Genomic DNA, 17990 nt, shown 5'->3' with positions numbered 1-17990 from the left:
ACATTTGCTCATTCATCCTTTCATACAAAAGGGAATGGGGATGACAGTATCTTATCATATACACTATATAAAAGAAAGCGCATGTAGGTTCCATATGAGACTGTGTGACATGAATTACATATAAACTATGTTTTAAAGTGTAGTAGTGTGACAGATCGTTCTTGTTTATGTGTAAAAGTAACACGTACCACTGCTCAGTCTCCTCCCAGATAGAGTCAGAAACACCACAGTGAATTTAGAAGTGGAATTTATGCCGTAAATGACAACAGATTTAAGAAATTAACATGAAAGGAATCCAACAGAGACCTTTCAATGTACTCATTCAGTCTTCGTTCTCGGCAGTAGCAGGTAAGAGCACGACTTACTACAAATAGCCTGCTTTCATTACAAGTGATAAAAAAGCCCTCAGCAGATGGAGCATTTGCCCTTTTTAAAGAAGTTTCAATGCAGTTAGGGTATTGTATTATATGGAACTGGGGACATGGAAAGGACGGAGCGGCTTCGTCCCTGCTGTAGCCCCCAGTGGTTCACAACCCCACAACAGGCTACAATAGTCCACTAACCCCACCGCCGCCCCGTACCGAACCCACGAACCCAGGGATTTGGTGGTGCGGTTCGGCCCCCAGTGGACCCACCCCTCCCGTCCCCCTCCTCCCGGGAACGTCTCACCCCAGACGAGTGTAACCCCAACATTTGCGTGGTATGCGATTATGGTGTACGCGTACGTGGAGAAAGTGTTTGTGTAGCAATCGCCGACGTAGTGTAACAGGCGGAGTAAGGGGAACCAGCCCGCATTCGTCGAGGCAGATGGAAAACCACCTTAAAAACCATCCACAGACTGGCCGGCACACCGGACCTCGACACTAATCCGCCGGACGGATTCGTGCCGGGGGCCGGCACGCCTTCCCGCCCGGCAAGCGGTGAGGAGGAGGAGGAGGATATTGGTGTTTAACGTCCCGTCGACAACGAGGTCATTAGAGACGGAGCGCAAGGTCGGATTAGGGAAGGAAGTCGGCTGTGCCCTTTCAAAGGAACCATCCCGGCATTTGCCCGGTGTGATCTAGGGAAATCACGCAAAACCTAAATCAGGAGGGCCGGACGCGGGATTGAACCGTCGTTCTCCCGAATGCGAGTCCAGTGTGCTAACCACTGCGGGCAAGCAGTGAGTTAGACCGCACGGCTAACCGGGCGGGCCCAGTTAGGGTAAGTTGCAAGTTGCAGAGAACTTCAGGACATGTGCTGCAGCCTTCGGATACATCGAGACTTTGTATTTCACTGATTCATTGTTGCTGTTGATAGATCCTAGGTATACAAGGAGCAATCACATCTGTTTGCACGTGTCTCTTCTGCTAGAAATGACGCAGTTGCACTTATAAGTTATATTAGGAAGGGCGAAGATTTTGGTGTTATTTAGTCTTTTGGTAGTCATGTTCCAGTCCTCTTTCGCTTGGATATGAAATTTCGCTTACTTCCTAATATTTCGTTAACTGTTGTCAGATTGCTTTATTATTCATTAGTGTTTCAAATTTCACATAAAGTGAGGAATATTTTCAGGACATTTATGCCAGAGTCATAATGGTACGCACTATTAGGTTAAGATACTGGGTGATCAAAAAGTCAGTATAAATTTGAAAACTGAATAAATCACGGAATAATGTAGATAGAGAGGAACAAATTGACACACATGCTAGGAATGACATGGGGTTTTATTAGAACCAAAAAATACAAAAGTTCAAAAAATGTCCGACAGATGGCGCTTCAGCTGATCAGAATAGCAATAATTAGCATAACAAAGTAAGACAAAGCAAAGATGATGTTCTTTACAGGAAATGCTCAATATGTCCACCATCATTCCTCAACAATACCTGTAGTCGAGGAATAATGTTGTGAACAGCACTGTAAAGCATGTCCGGAGCTATGGTGAGGCATTGGCGTCGGATGTTGTCGTTCAGCATCCCTAGAGATGTCGGTCGATCACGATACACTTGAGACTTCAGGTAACCCCAAAGCCAATAATCGCACGGGCTGAGGTCTCGGGACCTGTGAGGCCAAGCATGACGAAAGTGGCGGCTGAGCACACGATCATCACCAAACGACGCGCGCAAGAGATCTTTCATGCGTCTAGCAATATGGGGTGGTTCTGATAAAACCCCATGTCATTCCACGCATGTATGTCAATTTTTACCTCTCTATCTACATTATTCCGTGGTTTATTAAGTTTTCAAATTTATACTGACTTTTTGATCACACGGTAGAAAAAGTAGTAAGGGCTGTCACACTGTCTGCGCGGAATACCCAGCCTTTACTGAGACGACATAAAGGAGAGTCCTACACGTCCATGAACAGGCGCATGAGCAGAGTGCAGGAGTGGCCTTAGAGTGGCTCCCAGAGGCGTCGGCCAGAAGAACAGAGCGCAGCAGCCGAGGTCACGCCCGAGAGCCGCGCTCCGGGCCGGGGCGGCATGCAAATTTTATTTCAAAATGCGGCCGCCGGAAACAATGCCAGATTAATTTTGGGGCGCGGCCGGCAGCGGCAGCGGCAGCGCAATTCGCGTCGCTATTATTACAGCGCTGCCAAAAATGCAAACTATATTTCGGCTGGCAGCTCCCTGGAATTGCCGAGTGGGTGGCGGCTGGCAGCGCGTCCGTCCCGACGCGGCCAGAAAAACGCGCGCCAGCAAGAGTCTGCCACTCTGCTACGCCGCGGCAGCTGAGCCGGTCACTAATCCACTAATGGGGCCAGCTAACCACTCTGCCGACCGACAAGTATCGCAGGCGCGGGTCCGAGGTCTGGCTCGTGGGATCACGACCACCTCAAAAGGACGAACTACTAAATCCGTACACTGTATTTCTAGTAGCTGACAAGGAACCTCTTGAGAGCGAGGTCGCAGAACGCCAATGACGTTTACGGCATTCGACGCCCCGCATAGTGTCTACCATGTATCCACAGTATGGGCTGCTAATGGCAACAGGGGGTTCGACTGTGGTATCCAATGCTGAGCACAGCATTTGGCTACGAACCATAGATGAACTGCTTACTCGACGAGTACCGGAAACTCACAACAGTGCTACAGTGCTAGTGGAGTTGATTCGAAGCAGCGCAATGGCAACGATAAACACAGCAAACATTGCATAATATCTACAACAACAGTTGCCGACTTGACATTTCGTCAAAAAGGAACCCAAGGAATTCGCACAATGAAAAAGAGTGGCAGATGGCATATTAGCGTTTCTGCAAGATGAGTCACTGGCATTAGTGGTGAAATGAAATGTCGTGTGGCTACGGCCCCCCGTCGGGTAGACCGTTCGCCTGGTGCAGGTCTTTCCATTTGACGCCACTTCGGCGACCTGCGCGTCGGTGGGGATGAAATGATGATGATTAGGACAACACAACACCCAGTCCCTGAGCGGAGAAAATCTCCGACCCAGCCGGGAATCGAACCCGGGACCTTAGGATTGACATTCCGTCACGCTGACCACTCAGGTACCGGTGCCGTATACACTCGACTGTGGGGAAAATGTATATTAGGAGCACAGTGATGACGATACGCGCTTAACAAGTGAAAGTGATATTGAAACAAGTGGCTAGTCATGTAGTTCATCATTCTTGTTTGACAGGGAACCACAGACCCAGTCTCCAATAGCAAAGGACAATCGTTGTTCCAGAAATGGGTACTAAACATAATTATGTACATGGAAGACCATCCGCAGCGTAGTAAAGAAAAATAATGAACAGCAATCTGACAATGCAGTGCATAAGAAAAACTACGGGGTGCTCAAAAAGTCTCTCCGCAGTGCCGCATACAGCTCGCGTTTCAGTGTCATTGCTTGCTGATCTTTTTGGTGATCACAAATTTCACAGGGACTTTGGCCTCCACGATCGCCTGACCTAACACCACATGAATTTTTCTTCTGGGATGCAGCGAAAGCTACTGTCTATAAAAACCGTCCAAAATCCATCGATGAATTGCAAAATGCATTATCCACTTTCACTGCTTCTGTTACAGAAGAAATGTTACAGCTTGTGTTTGGAAACATGATTAGACGAATTGAATTTTGTATTCAACAGCAGGAGGGACACTTTCGATATTTAAAGTGAAAATTTGTAAGTAAATATGAATATTCAATAAATTAATAACTTGTATTTCACTGAGTTTCATTTCGGTATATTCAATGCGGCATACGGCACCCGCGGCTAACAATCATACGGCACTGCGGAGAGACTTTTTGAACACGCCGTATACAGGGTGAGTCACGTAACGTTACCGCTGGATATATTTCGTAAACCACATCAAATACTGACGAACCGATTCCACAGACCGAACGTGAGAAGGGCTAGTGTAATTGTTTAATACAAACCATACAAAAATGCACGGAAGTATGTTTTTAACACAAACCTACGTTTTTTTAAATGGAAGCCCATTAGTTTTGTTAGCACATCTGAACATATAAACAAATACGTAATCCGTGCCGTTTGTTGCATTGTAAAATGTTAATTACATCCGGAGATATTGTAAACTAAAGTTGACGCTTGAGTACCACTTCTCCGCTGTTCGATCGTGTGTATCGGAGAGCACCGAATTACGTAGGGATCCAAAGGGAACGGTGATGGACCTTAGGTACATAAGAGACTGGAACAGCACATTACGTCCACATGCTAACACCTTTTTATTGTTCTTTTTCACTGACGCACATGTACATTACCATGAGGGGTGAGGTGCACGTACACACGTGGTTTCCGTTTTCAATTACGGAGTGGAATAGAGTGTGTCCCGACATGTCAGGCCAATAGATGTTCAATGTGGTGGCCATCATTTGCTGCACACAATTGCAATGTCTGGCGTAATGAATGTCGTACACGCCGCAGTACATCTGGTGTAATGTCGCCGCAGGCTACCACAATACGTTGTTTCATATCCTCTGGGGTTGTAGGCACGTCACGGTACACATTCTCCTTTAACTTACCCCACAGAAAGAAGTCCAGAGGTGTAAGATTAGGAGAACGGGCTGGCCAATTTATGCGTCCTCCACGTCCTATGAAACCTAGTGTTAATTGCGGAATGTGCAGGTGCACCATCATGCTGATACCACATACGTCGACGCGTTTCCAGTGGGACATTTTCGAGCAACGTTGGCAGATCATTCTGTAGAAACGCGATGTATGTCGCAGTGCTCTCCGATACACACGATCGAACAGCGGAGGAGTGGTACTCAAGCGTCAACTTTAGGTTACAATATCTCCGGATGTAATTGACATTTTACAATGCAACAAACGGCACTGATTACGTATTTATTTATATGTTCAGATGTACTAACAAAACTAACGAGGTCCCATTTAAAAAAACCTATGTTTGTGTTAAAAAACATACTTCCGTGAATTTTTGTGTTGTTTGTATTAAACAATTACACTAGCCCCTCTCCTCACGTTCGGTCTGTGGAATCGGTTCGTCAGTATCTGATGTGGTTTACGAAATATATCCAGCGGTAACGTTAGGTGACTCACCCTGTATATATTCAGGGGAGGAAAAGGCAAACTTCTAACAAAAACTGGAGTTTGCGCGTTTCGATGATGTTCGACGTAATTTACAGGATGTGCATGACAGTGGCCTACTGCTTTATTAACATCAAATTGCGCGCAACATAGATTACAGTGAATTCAAGGGAAGCAGTGGACGATTGCGAAACTTCAAACATTGCTGCAGAGTTGGAAAAGAAATTTCAAACAAAGTGCCAACTTGATTATGGACAGAAAACTGCAAAGTCGACCCGTTGATTTGTAGATGAGAGAAACTTATCCCATCGTTCAATGAGGAAATTGTTTTCAACTCCAACCAATCGGGGTCCGAGGTGAAAATGTATGTAAGAAGAACCCTGGAAATTAGAGGTACAAAGAGAGCTCGTTCAAGATAAACTAACATCAACGCCTTAACGCATTCGTATACAATTACGCCGCCTGTTAATCTGGATGGTAAATTGGCTGAATATTTATTTATCGTGCTGCGAGAAGTTGGAGGCGCTCTGCCACCTACGATTCTTTCTCTCGTGCGTCATCTTGCAAGGGCAGTAGGGAATATTTACGTCACAGCAAGCAAGAGTGGGGAAAATGGCTATAAGATAATTACATCTACAGTATGAGCACTGCTTTTGGTCAATAGCTGATCAAAATAACTCGCTCTTTCTTGATTCCTGGTCTGCGAATAAAAATCATAATTCTTTAGAGTAAACTATTGCTCCTGAAAAGTTTCTGACACCGCAATTAGTAGCTCCTGCAATCATTAGACAACCGGCCGATGTGGACGGGCGGTTTTAGGCGCTTCAGTCTGGAACCGTGCGACCCCTAAACCTCGGGCATGTATGTGTATGTTGTCCTTAGGTTATGTAGTTCTAACTTCTAGGGGACTGATGACCTCAGATGTTAAGTCCCATAGTGCTCAGAGCCAAATCATTAGACAAATTTAGCCTCCGAATTTTTGTCCGTGCCCACAAAACATATTATCGCACTTTTTGCAGTTACGCCTTAAAGAACAGCCAGTTTCATGATAAATTCCACAACAGACAGTTTCGCATTAATTTGCATGCCATAACATTTCATCAGTTTTCATCACCCCGTAACACCAATATTATTGTACATGAATTCTTTAACAGTAGTTAACTAGCTGAACGTCCTGCGGCAGTGTGCATGCTCGTAACTGCTTTGTTCACGTAAACTTGTGTCAGTAGCTATGTGGAGTCCACCGCACAAGGTGTTCTATATGGTTTCTCTCTCGGAGCTAAGGTCTGTTACACTGGTACAAGGTCGCCGCCAGTATGATATGCGACCAACTAATGGTTTAAATGGCTCTGAGCACTATGGGACTTAACTGCTGAGGTCATCAGTCCCCTAGAACATAGAACTACTTAAACCCAACTAACCTAAGGACATCACACACATCCATGCCCGAAACAGGATTCGAACGGCGGTCGCGCGGTTCCAGACTTTAGCGCCTAGAACCGCTCGGCCACCCCGGCCGGCTGCGACCAACTGACGATGTTCCCACTTACGTAACAAGCAAGAAATGGGGGCAGGCAGCTTCGGAAAACTGGAAGTTTGCTTTCCATGCTGAGCCAACGCGCCAAGCACGCAGTTCCAGAGGCTACTGTTCAATTAATCCGTACGTCCTTCCAGCGGAGCACTCGTAAGTCAATCAGAATAGTAAACTGGCAGTTACAGTTACCTCGGACGACGGTACAGTACCTGTTATCCATGAGAGGTTGCACCTAAGGGCTGCAAACTGTAGCTTCGTCACAAAAAATGGTTCAAATGGCTCTGAGCACTATGGGACTTAACATCTATGGTCGTCAGTCCCCTAGAACTTAGAACTACTTAAACCTAACTAACCTAAGGACATCACACAACACCCAGCCATCACGAGGCAGAGAAAATCGCTGACCCCGCCGGGAATCGAACCGGGGAACCTGGGCGTGGGAAGCGAGAACGCTACCGCACGACCACGAGCTGCGGGTAGCTTCGTCACAGAACTAGCCTGAGGACAGACCTCGACGGAAGGCATTCGAGGAAACAATTCTGGCAAAAAATGGATGAAAACGGGGCTTTCCTTGGTTTTTGCCTGTTTCTCATACGAGGCTACATCCACATTTCCGGTACGATAAAAGCACAAGCTGACAAGTGCGAGAATTATCGCACAATCAGCTTAACAGCTCATGCATCGAAGCTGCTTACAAGAATAATACACAGAAGAATGGAAAAGAAAATTGAGAATGCGCTAGGTGACAATCAGTTTGGCTTTAGGAAAAGTAAAGGGACGAGAGAGGCAATTCTGACGTTACGGCTAATAATGGAAGCAAGGCTAAAGAAAAATCAAGACACTTTCATACGATTTGTCGACCTGGAAAAAGCGTTCGACAGTATAAAATGGTGCAAACTGTTCGAGATTCTGATAAAAGTAGGGGTAAGCTATAGGGAGAGACGGGTCATATGCAATATGTACAACAACCAAGAGGGAATAATAAGAGTGGACGATCAAGAACGAAGTGCTCGTATTAAGAGGGTGTAAGACAAGGCTGTAGCCTTTCGCCCCTACTCTTCAATCTGTACATCGAAGAAGCAATGATGGAAATAAAAGAAAGGTTCAGGAGTGGAATTAAAATACAATGTGAAAGGATATCAATGATACGATTCGCTGATGACATTGCTATCCTGAGTGAAAGTGAAGAAGAAGTAAATGATCTGCTGAACGGAATGAACAGTCTAATGAGTACACAGTATGGTTTGAGAGTAAATCGGAGAAAGACGAAGGTAATGAGAAGTAGTAGAAATGAGAACAGCGAGAAACTTAACATCAGGATTGATGGTCACGAAGTCAATGAAGTTAAGGAATTCTGCTACCTACGCAGTAAAATAACCAATGACGGACGGAGCAAGGAGGACATCAAAAGCAGACTCGCTATGGCAAAAAAGGCATTTCTGGCCAAGAGAAGCCTACTAATATCAAATACCGGCCTTAATTTGAGGAAGAAATTTCTGAGGATGTACGTCTGGAGTACAGCATTGTATGGTAGTGAAACATGGACTGTGGGAAAGCCGGAACAGAAGAGAATCGAAGCATTTGAGATGTGGTGCTATAGACGAATGTTGAAAATTAGGTGGACTGATAAGGTAAGGAATGAGGAGGTTCTACGCAGAATCGGAGAGGAAATTAATATGTGGAAAACACTGATAAGGAGAAGGGACAGGATGATAGGACATCTGCTAAGACACGAGGGAATGACTTCCATGGTACTAGAGGGAGCTGTAGAGGGCAAAAACTGTAGAGGAAGACAGAGATTGGAATACGTTAAGCAAATAATTGAGGACGTAGGTTGCAAGTGCTACTCTGAGATGAAGAGGTTAGCACAGGAAAGGAATTCGTGGCGGGCCGCATCAAACCAGTCAGTAGACTGATGACCAAAAAAAAAAGCACAATTGCCACATATAGGGAACTGATCCCTGTCCCCCTCACACATAGTCGCAGAATGTGAGGATCGCTCTCACAAAGTGAATGTATGGTGTGGATTGTTGAACGACAGGGTTATAGGCCCATTCTCCTTCGCGGAGCCTACAATTAATGCAACAACATACACGTAGACATGTTGGAGCTATATGCTGTGCCCATCTTTCAACAAGGTGGTGCAAAATGGTTCAAATGGCTCTGAGCACTATGGGACTCATCTTCTGCTAACTTCGAACTAGTTAAACCTAACTAACCTAAGGACATCACACACGTCCATGCCTGAGGCAGGATTCGAACCTGCGACCGTAGCGGTCTCGCGGTTCCAGACTGCAGCGCCTAGAACCTCACGGCCACTTCGGCCGGCAAGGTGGTGCACCACGCCATTTTGAGAACACTGAGGGATTTGTTGGAGCAAGAACTCTCAGATCGTGTACTGGGAGAAGTAGTCCACCCATTGGTTGGCCTCTTAGAATCCGAGATATTATGCCACTTGATTTTTTTTTTCTGTGGGAGTTTATCAAGAATCAAGTGTACCAGAGCCCAGTTCGTGCCTTGCTAGATCTGCGCCATCACATTTTTGCGGCTGTCACAAATGTTACCCATGCAACGCTGCAAAATACTTGGAAACAAGCGGAATACACATTAGATGGCGCGCATATCGAGGTATATTACATTTTGAGTTACCATACTTGTAGATACATACTGTCAATAAATATATCAATTTCTCCTCAAGTTAATACATTTTTCATTTTTACATGTTTAACATGGACACACTGTGTATACATGCATCAGTTTTCCACTTTCTAGTCAGCCGGTACAGAATAACGCAATATGAAAACGGCAAAGAGTTCTTTTTTCAGTTACTTGCCTGCCAGCTAACTCCAGGCCGGCTGCAGAAAAACGTTCCAGCCAGCTAAAGGCGCCCACTTACTGTTTATTATTTCAAACGTAATCGCCATATCTGTCCATACATGTATCCCACTGTGAGACAAGATGGTCAGTGCCTTCACGGAAAAATATTTGCGGTTGCCTACCCTACGGAAGCACGACTGTATCCAGACGAGCACCCGTACGTCCAAAGCAAATCGACAGCCACTAATTTTTTCCTTCAGAGCACCAAAAATATGGAAATCGCATGGTGAGAGATCAGGACTCTATGGAGAATGTGTAAGGGTTAACCAGCGGAACTTCCGTAGCGTAGGCGAAACAACCTTGTCAGCATATGGGCAACCATTATCCTGCAACGGAACGATCACGTCCGTCAATATTCCTAGGCTTTTGGAGTTGATAGGACGCTTTTTTTTCTTTTATTTCTTTTTTTTTTTTTTTGCGAAGTGTTCACCTAACGCAGTGCTTTAATTGTGGCATTGAGCAGCGGGACTTTGCAGTAAAAGTGAAAGGTCATCATGGCTTCTGTAGCTGGTGTGCCTGTCATTTCGACTGCGCTGCAGAATTTTCACTGGGAAACCCTTACACATTCTCCATACATTACCGATCTCTCCCCCTGCGATTTCCATATTCATATTTTAGGAGCCCTGAAGAAGTTCGAGTGCGTCGATTGGCTTTGGACGAACAGATGTACGCATGGGCACAGTCATAATTCCATAGGAAATCGCAAAAACTTTGCCATGAAGGCATTGACCATCAGATGTGTTAACAGTTGTGGCGAATACTTTTGTAATAGTAAATAGTTTACTTACTTTCTTCCATTTGTCTCATTTTCATTTGACTGTCCCTTCGTAGTCTGCGGACTTGCCATATTCGTATATGAAATATTGATAACACTTGGGTTTGATATGTGTAAATTATGAAGTCGATGAAGTTGTGAAACTGTTACTGTTGGAGTTCTTAAACCATTCCATATGACAGACATTTTTCAAATTTTCAAGTGATGCATTTCATGAACAGCTTTGAAGTACTGTTGTAGCGATGGACTATGCACTGATGTTTACAAATAATTAACTTTTTGGAACTTACTGCCAGACTGAAACTGTGCCCCTGACTGGGACTCGACACAAGGATTTTTGCCTTTTGCGAGTAAGTGCTCTACAACCTTTTTTTCTTGTCTCCTTTCTCCCCTTCAACGCGTCCTTAACGCTCGCCAATTTTTGCCTTCTTGGTCCGGCTTCTCCGTCTTTAAAAAGGGAATTTAGAGAATTTAACTTGATTATGTGGAAACGCGCTTCTTCTTATGGATGGATAGATGGAGAGGGTTGTGCGGCGCACGTCGGCAAGGTCTTCAGCGCCCGCCCAGTAACAGATTGAGACTGGTGTGAAGAAAATACTCAGAACAGTAAGATAAAACAGAAAGTAAAATACAGGTAACAAGCTAGGAAAATTATATGCCTATCCACACCGAAGCGTGGGACGAAGCATGCCGTCAGCAGTAAAACATGGATAACACAGGAAGAAAGTGGTAGAGGGAGCTAAAACAATATAGGAGATGGAAGTGGCTGGCTGACCACAAGGAAAAAAGGGAGGAGCCAGCCACTCTGCAATACACTAAAACTTCCAGCCTAAAAGTTTAGGCCAGAGTCCAGACACATCACAAAAGTTTAAAACTCTAGACACACACGTTTCATCATTAGCTAAAACACAGGGCTTCTTCTGAACGGCAACCTAAGTATGCCCCTTCTGTTGCCTTTTGTTTGTAACATGGCTTGAAAAAAATAAATATAAATTCCATTGAGAAGGCATTTATGTAGTTGTTGTGGAAACTTAACTGCACGTATAAATTTCTTTTTCAGTGCATGGAAAAACAGAAAGAAGCAAACTCATTTCTTGTATGTAAACCAAGTGGGCTACTCGAGCACGACTCAGGATACGCCCTCACAGCTTTACTTCCGCCAGTACCTCGTCTCCTACCTTCGAGTCCCGATGCAGTATACAGATTTAATCTGTCAGGGAGTCTCATATCAGCTCACACTACGCTGCAGAGTGAAAATTATTTCTGGAATTAACTCTTTACTATTACTGCTTTATTAAAACATTTATATTCGCATATTATTGTTAAATTTCAATGAAATCCAGACCTTAAGCTGCTTACTGGCGATGTTAAATATCAACGGGGACAGTTGAAAATGTGGGCTTGGCCGGGACTCGAACCCGAGATCTCCTACTTACATGACAGACGCTCTATCCGTCTTTTTTTGGGTGATCTCATTTTGTTCTATATTGTTCGTTGAATTTGTTCGGGGCGGACGTCCGATGACACCTGTTTAGGTTCTTCGTTGATCCGTTCACTCAGTTTTTTTTTTTTTTTTTTTTTTTTTTTTTACAGAGAGTAACTAACCCTCTGACTGAACACGTTGAGGACACAGAGGATTGTGCGACTGCAGGGACTTATCTCTGGCACGCTCCCCTTGAGACCCACATTCCTAACTTAATGTTCACACACTACATTTGTAGTGCCCCTGCCCACTGTACCCACATATCTCTCGAAGACTGAAATTACAATGAAATCCAGACCTTCTTCAGTGCGGATACACTCACATTGCCGGAACCCTTATGGGAATCGATAGGTTGACTGCCGCGAATAATGAGTATAGTGGGAAGGGGCATTACAAATGTAGTGTGTGGACAGTAAGGCGGGAATGTGGGTCTCAAGGAGAGCGTGCCAGAGAGAAGTGCCTGAGATAAAAAAAAAGACGGATAGAGCGTCTGCCATGTAAGCAGGACAGGAGATCCCAGGTTCAAGTACCGGTCGGGGCACACGTTTTCAACTGTCCCCGTTGGTGTTTATCAACGCCTGCAAGCAGCTAAAGATCTGGATTTCACTGCGAGAGCTGCAAGATCACCAATGGTATCTGTTCTTTCGCACATGTCCGAAAGAACGGATACCATTTTCATATATTATTGTTATTATTATTACTAAAACCTCAGGTATATGTGGGAGGTTGGAACCGGGAAGGCTAGGGGGGGTGGGAGGGGGGTTGGAGGAGCAAACAGGCGAAGAACAGTAACTGTGGCCATGGGTAATTGAATAATCTACAGTGAAAGTAGTTTACATGCTGAACAACAAAAATAAAATCTGCACTACCAACTCCCTCGTAGAGACACTGATTATCAGACATATTAGTAAAAACACCCTGAATCACAAACACAATGTCACCGCACTCCACATTATCACATCCTCGACAGGTCAGACCGATTTATGTTCTACTGCAATTAGTATTAATCAGTTTCTGTAAGAGGACTTTTGGTGCAGTGACTGACGAAATTAGGTGCTTCCATAGAATTCATTAATTTGCTATCGCAGTCAACGTTTGCTTTCAATATTGTTTGCTAATACACTGACATTGTTACAGCTACATTGGTTTCCTGTAAATGTTGTTCTGCCGTTAGGATCATATACAGAGGACATTCAGTTCCCAGTAGATGCACTGAACACAGCATCGTCTACTAGTTCAAGCTGACTAGGTTGGCTGCTGCGAAAAGGAGCTCCTCACGTCAGCCACCGTTTCGAGTGTCTTCTTAAAGTGAACAGTTAGTCTTCTTCCTCCTCTTCTTTTGCCACTACAGAGTTAGGCGTAGGGCGTGCTCTGGTCTCACCATCTCTTCTTGAGTCTTCCCACACTTCTCTTGCTCTACGAATTATATTCCGCTGCTGCTTTAGGGAAGCTTTGTCGCGCTAGGCGAAGTACGTTTTCTTTGCATTTTTCTTTGTACTGGATTGCCTTTTGAGTTACTGGTCGCATTCGTAATTCTTCCTTCATTACATCGTTTCTGATTTTGTCTTCTCTACTGCAACCTACCGTAACCTCACAAACTGGATTTCTGATGGTTCAATTTGTCGTTTGCAGTAAATCTTCATTTCTCAGGGTGCAGTTTTCCGCTCCATATAATAAAGTGGTAACTGCTATGATTTTACAAAATTTCAGTTACGTCTCTTTCCTTGCTTTTACCGAAAACTTTCTTCTTATTGTGCCACATACGGTGGTAAGTATTAGTTTCTTTCTCTGTATCCACATTTCGTTCATATGATGTCACATTGTAAAAATCTGAACCTTTTCTATCGTTTTAATATTGAGCACTGGGTAAATACTTAAATAGGTGAAGGTTATAGTTCTATTTCTAAATATATTCATATTGTAGTTTGCGTTTATCTCACTTAGTTTATGTAATGTCATTGGTAATTCATATTCGCTGTCTTTTATGATAATTTGGTCATCAGCGAATAATATCGTGTTAATATTGTTAATCCTTTCCATATTTATGGCTGATGGTGTTCTGTCTCTTTTTCAGTTCTCTAATCATGTCTATATAGTTCAAAAACGTGTGTGAAATCTTATGGGACTTAACTGCTACGGTCATCAGTCCCTAATCTTACACACTATTTAACCTAAATTATCCTAAGGACAAACACACACACCCATGCCCAATGGAGGACTCGAACCTCCGCCGGGACTAGGCGCACAGTGTCTGAATGATGTTGGTGGCAAGCTGTACCCTTGTTTTACTCATATATTTTTTTGTATTTTAGGTGTTATCACTATACCCATGTCAATTCTAATTCCGGTGTTTCCCTTCAAAAACTTGTAGGACTTGTAGAGGGAACTGAGTAGATAATATTTTGAATTGGAACTCTTGTCCGGAAACGTATCCTTTCCGTGCTACAACTGTTTGAATACATATTGGTAATGCGACTACTTTTACAAGTAATTTATCATGCGTGACCCAGTACATCCCTTGTTTGACGGTTCCACTCATTAATAACCAAAGAAACAAAAAATGACACTTAATCAGTTTTCACAAACACTGTTGTTTACAGTTAAACCGTTTTTGTCATTTTCAAAGGAGGGTTAGCAATCTGATCCACTACCAATAAGGTTCGATGTGGCTACTACTAAGATGTGTGCAGAGGTTGTACCTACGAATGATGTTGAGGCACAGACGAACTATCACAAATGGTGTTTCTGAAATCTGTCCTGCAGCGACCACAACTCATGCCACCAGACCTTCTTCTGAGACTACAGGAGTCTCATAAATTAAACTCTTCACTCGAACCCGAGGAAAAAGTCTAGTGGGGTGAAATTCGGTAAAACGGGAAATCCGCGTTTGAGTGCCTGTCCGGCACAAATTTTCATTCTCGTCATTCCCTTATACAGCTGATGGTTGTCAGTGTTCACAACTGCAAACACATTTCACATACAAAATCTTTTGCTCATTGCACTAAGGCATTCACACTGGCATTGACATTATTTACATTCATTAATTGTTTTCCTCATATAATGAAGCAATCTTCTGCTTTGATAAACCTGTAACAGGGTCGAAGACTAGTTACAAGAGCGTAAAGTCTTGCACTAAAATTCTTCTTCGTTATTTTCGTCTTCAATTACGGGTCTCAGTTCGACTTTCTCTATTCCAGATTCGTTTTTCATACCTGGAAGAGGGTTCGTGACGGCAAAAATTTAGGGAATTCTTGATGCACAAGTTCCTGTAAAAATTCTTCCTAATTATTTTTGTCTTCGATATTAATTGTCAAATCAAAATTCCTCCGTTCTACATTGATATTACACTCCAGAGCCGCCAAGAGAGACGTTTCATTGGATGGCGAATTAGTAACATTTTACTGTTCATGAAGTAGCTTACTTTCAAACATATTCTTTATCATTAATATTCTCTTCAGTATACTTGAAATGATAATACACAGGAATAATTAACATTGTACATTTATTACGAGGGTAATCCCAAAATTAAGGTCTCCTATTTTTTTTATAAGTACAGAACTCTGTTTGTGTGGCAGTTTGTCACACTGTTACGAAGAGTGCTTCACGCGCTGTGTGTAAACATGCGCACGCCGCGCTGAAGCGCTGTCTTGGCTTAGCAGCCGTTGAGAATGGAGCTTCCGTTGGATGTTACCGCCGAGTGCGAGTTGCGCGCAGTTATTCGGTTTTTGAACGCAAAACGCACTGTGCCGATTGAAATCCATCGCCAAATGACGTAAGTGTATGGTGAGTCGTGCATGGATGCCAAAAATGTTCGTAAGTGGTGTAGAGAGTTTGCAGCTGGTATTACCGAATTTCACGACGAACAAAGGAGCGGGAGACCGTCAATTTCTAAGGACACAGTGTTGAAGGTTGAGCAAATCAGGCGTGAAGATCGGCGGATCACAGTGGATGATCTCTGCACGTTGGTTCCTGAGGTTTCCCGAAGCACCGCTCACAGAATTTTAACAAACATTGAACTACCGGAAGGTGTGCGCAAGATGGGTGCCACGCATGCTGACTGAGGACCACATTCGACAACGAGTTGATGCTTCCCGAGCATTTCTTCACCGCCTTGCAGCAGAACAGGACAGCTTTCTGGACTCAATTGTCACTGGTGACGAAACCTGGGCATACCACTTTACACCTGAGACCAAGCAACAATCACTCCTGTGGCGGCATCCTTCTTAGCCAAAGCCGCAGAAATTCAAACAAACACAGTCTGCCGGTAAAGTCATGACAACCGATTTTTGGGATCGCAAAGGGGTATTGTTGGTCGACTTTATGCCCACTGGGACCACAATTAACGCTGACAGGTACTGTGAGACTCTGAAAAAATTCAAACGGGCAATTCAGAACCGGAGAAGAGGAATGTCGAGCAAGGGCGTACACATTCTCCATGACAACGCTCGCTCAGCAAACCGTTGCTCTCCTGCAACAGTTTCAGTGGAACATAATCACCCACCCACCCTATAGTCCTGACCTGGCGCCCGGTGACCATCACCTGTTCCCTAGGTTAAAAGAACATTTGGCCGGAACATTTAGCTCCGACGACGAGGTGAAAGAAGAGATTCATATCTTTCTGAACAGCATGGCGGCGAGCTGATATAACACGGTCATACAAAAACTGTCACAGCGTCTACAAAAATGCATCGACAGAAATGGTGATTATGTCGACAAATAGCTAAATGTTCAAGCTGTAAACTGTTGTAAACCATTGTAGAAATAAACAGGTCTATGTACTTATAAAAAAATAGGAGACCTTACTTTTGGGATTACCTTCGTATATGAACATATATACTACTGAGGCAAAAAATTATGACCACCGTCCACCCTGGCATTGGGTGCCGCCTAGTGGCTCTCTGGGCACGTGACAAAAGTGTGTAAGCGGAGAGGACACGGACGGAGAATGACACTAGCGAAGATATGGCCTGCAAATGGGAAAATCCATTGAGATAAGCGATTTTGACAAAGGACAGATTATTATTACGCAGAATCTGTGGACGAGCATCTCGAAAACGGCGAACCTGTTCGAATGATCATGTGCTCCTCTCGTGAGCATCAACGGAAAGAGATAGGACAGTAAAACTACCACTGGCTGCTAAATGGTTGGACATCCACGACTCTTAACAGAATGTGGGGTTCGGAGCCTTGTCTGCTTTGTAAAGTAGGGCAGATGGCGATCAGTGGTACCTCTGCCGAAAGAGCGCAATGCTGGCGCATGCACAGGTGTCTCCGAGAACACCGTTTATCGTACACTGTTGAACATGGAGCTCCCCTACGTGTTCACATCTTGACCCAACGACATCGTCAGTTACAATTGCAGTGGGCACGGGACCATCGGGTTCGACGGTCGATCAATGAAAACGCATCAGCTCTTCAGATGAATCACATTTTCTACACGAGGTCGATGGTAGTCTCCACTAACGTCGTCATCGAGGTGAACGACGGCTCGAAACGCGCAGCGCGCCATGGACGCGGGATGGTGGGAGCAGTATTGTGCTTTGGGTGACATTGTCCTGACCTTGCATGGGACCTGTGCTAGTAATTGAAGACGTGCTGACAGCGGCGAACCACCAGCATGCATTGACGCTTGATGTCTTCCCCCAACGGCGATGTCATCTTTCAGCAGTATAACTGTCCGTTTTTCGAAGCCAGAATCGCGTTCAGTGGTTTGAGTTGCATTATAGTGAACTTACGATGGTGTCCTGGTGACCAAATCATTGTAGTGAACTTACGATGGTGTCCCGGTGACCAAATTCGCCTGATGTAAAACCTATTGAACCCATGTGGGT

The sequence above is a fragment of the Schistocerca americana genome, chromosome 1, assembly GCF_021461395.2.
Source record: "Schistocerca americana isolate TAMUIC-IGC-003095 chromosome 1, iqSchAmer2.1, whole genome shotgun sequence".
Classification (NCBI taxonomy): domain Eukaryota; kingdom Metazoa; phylum Arthropoda; class Insecta; order Orthoptera; family Acrididae; genus Schistocerca; species Schistocerca americana.
The sequence above is the reverse complement of the archived record's forward strand: the minus strand, read 5'-3'. Positions refer to the sequence as shown.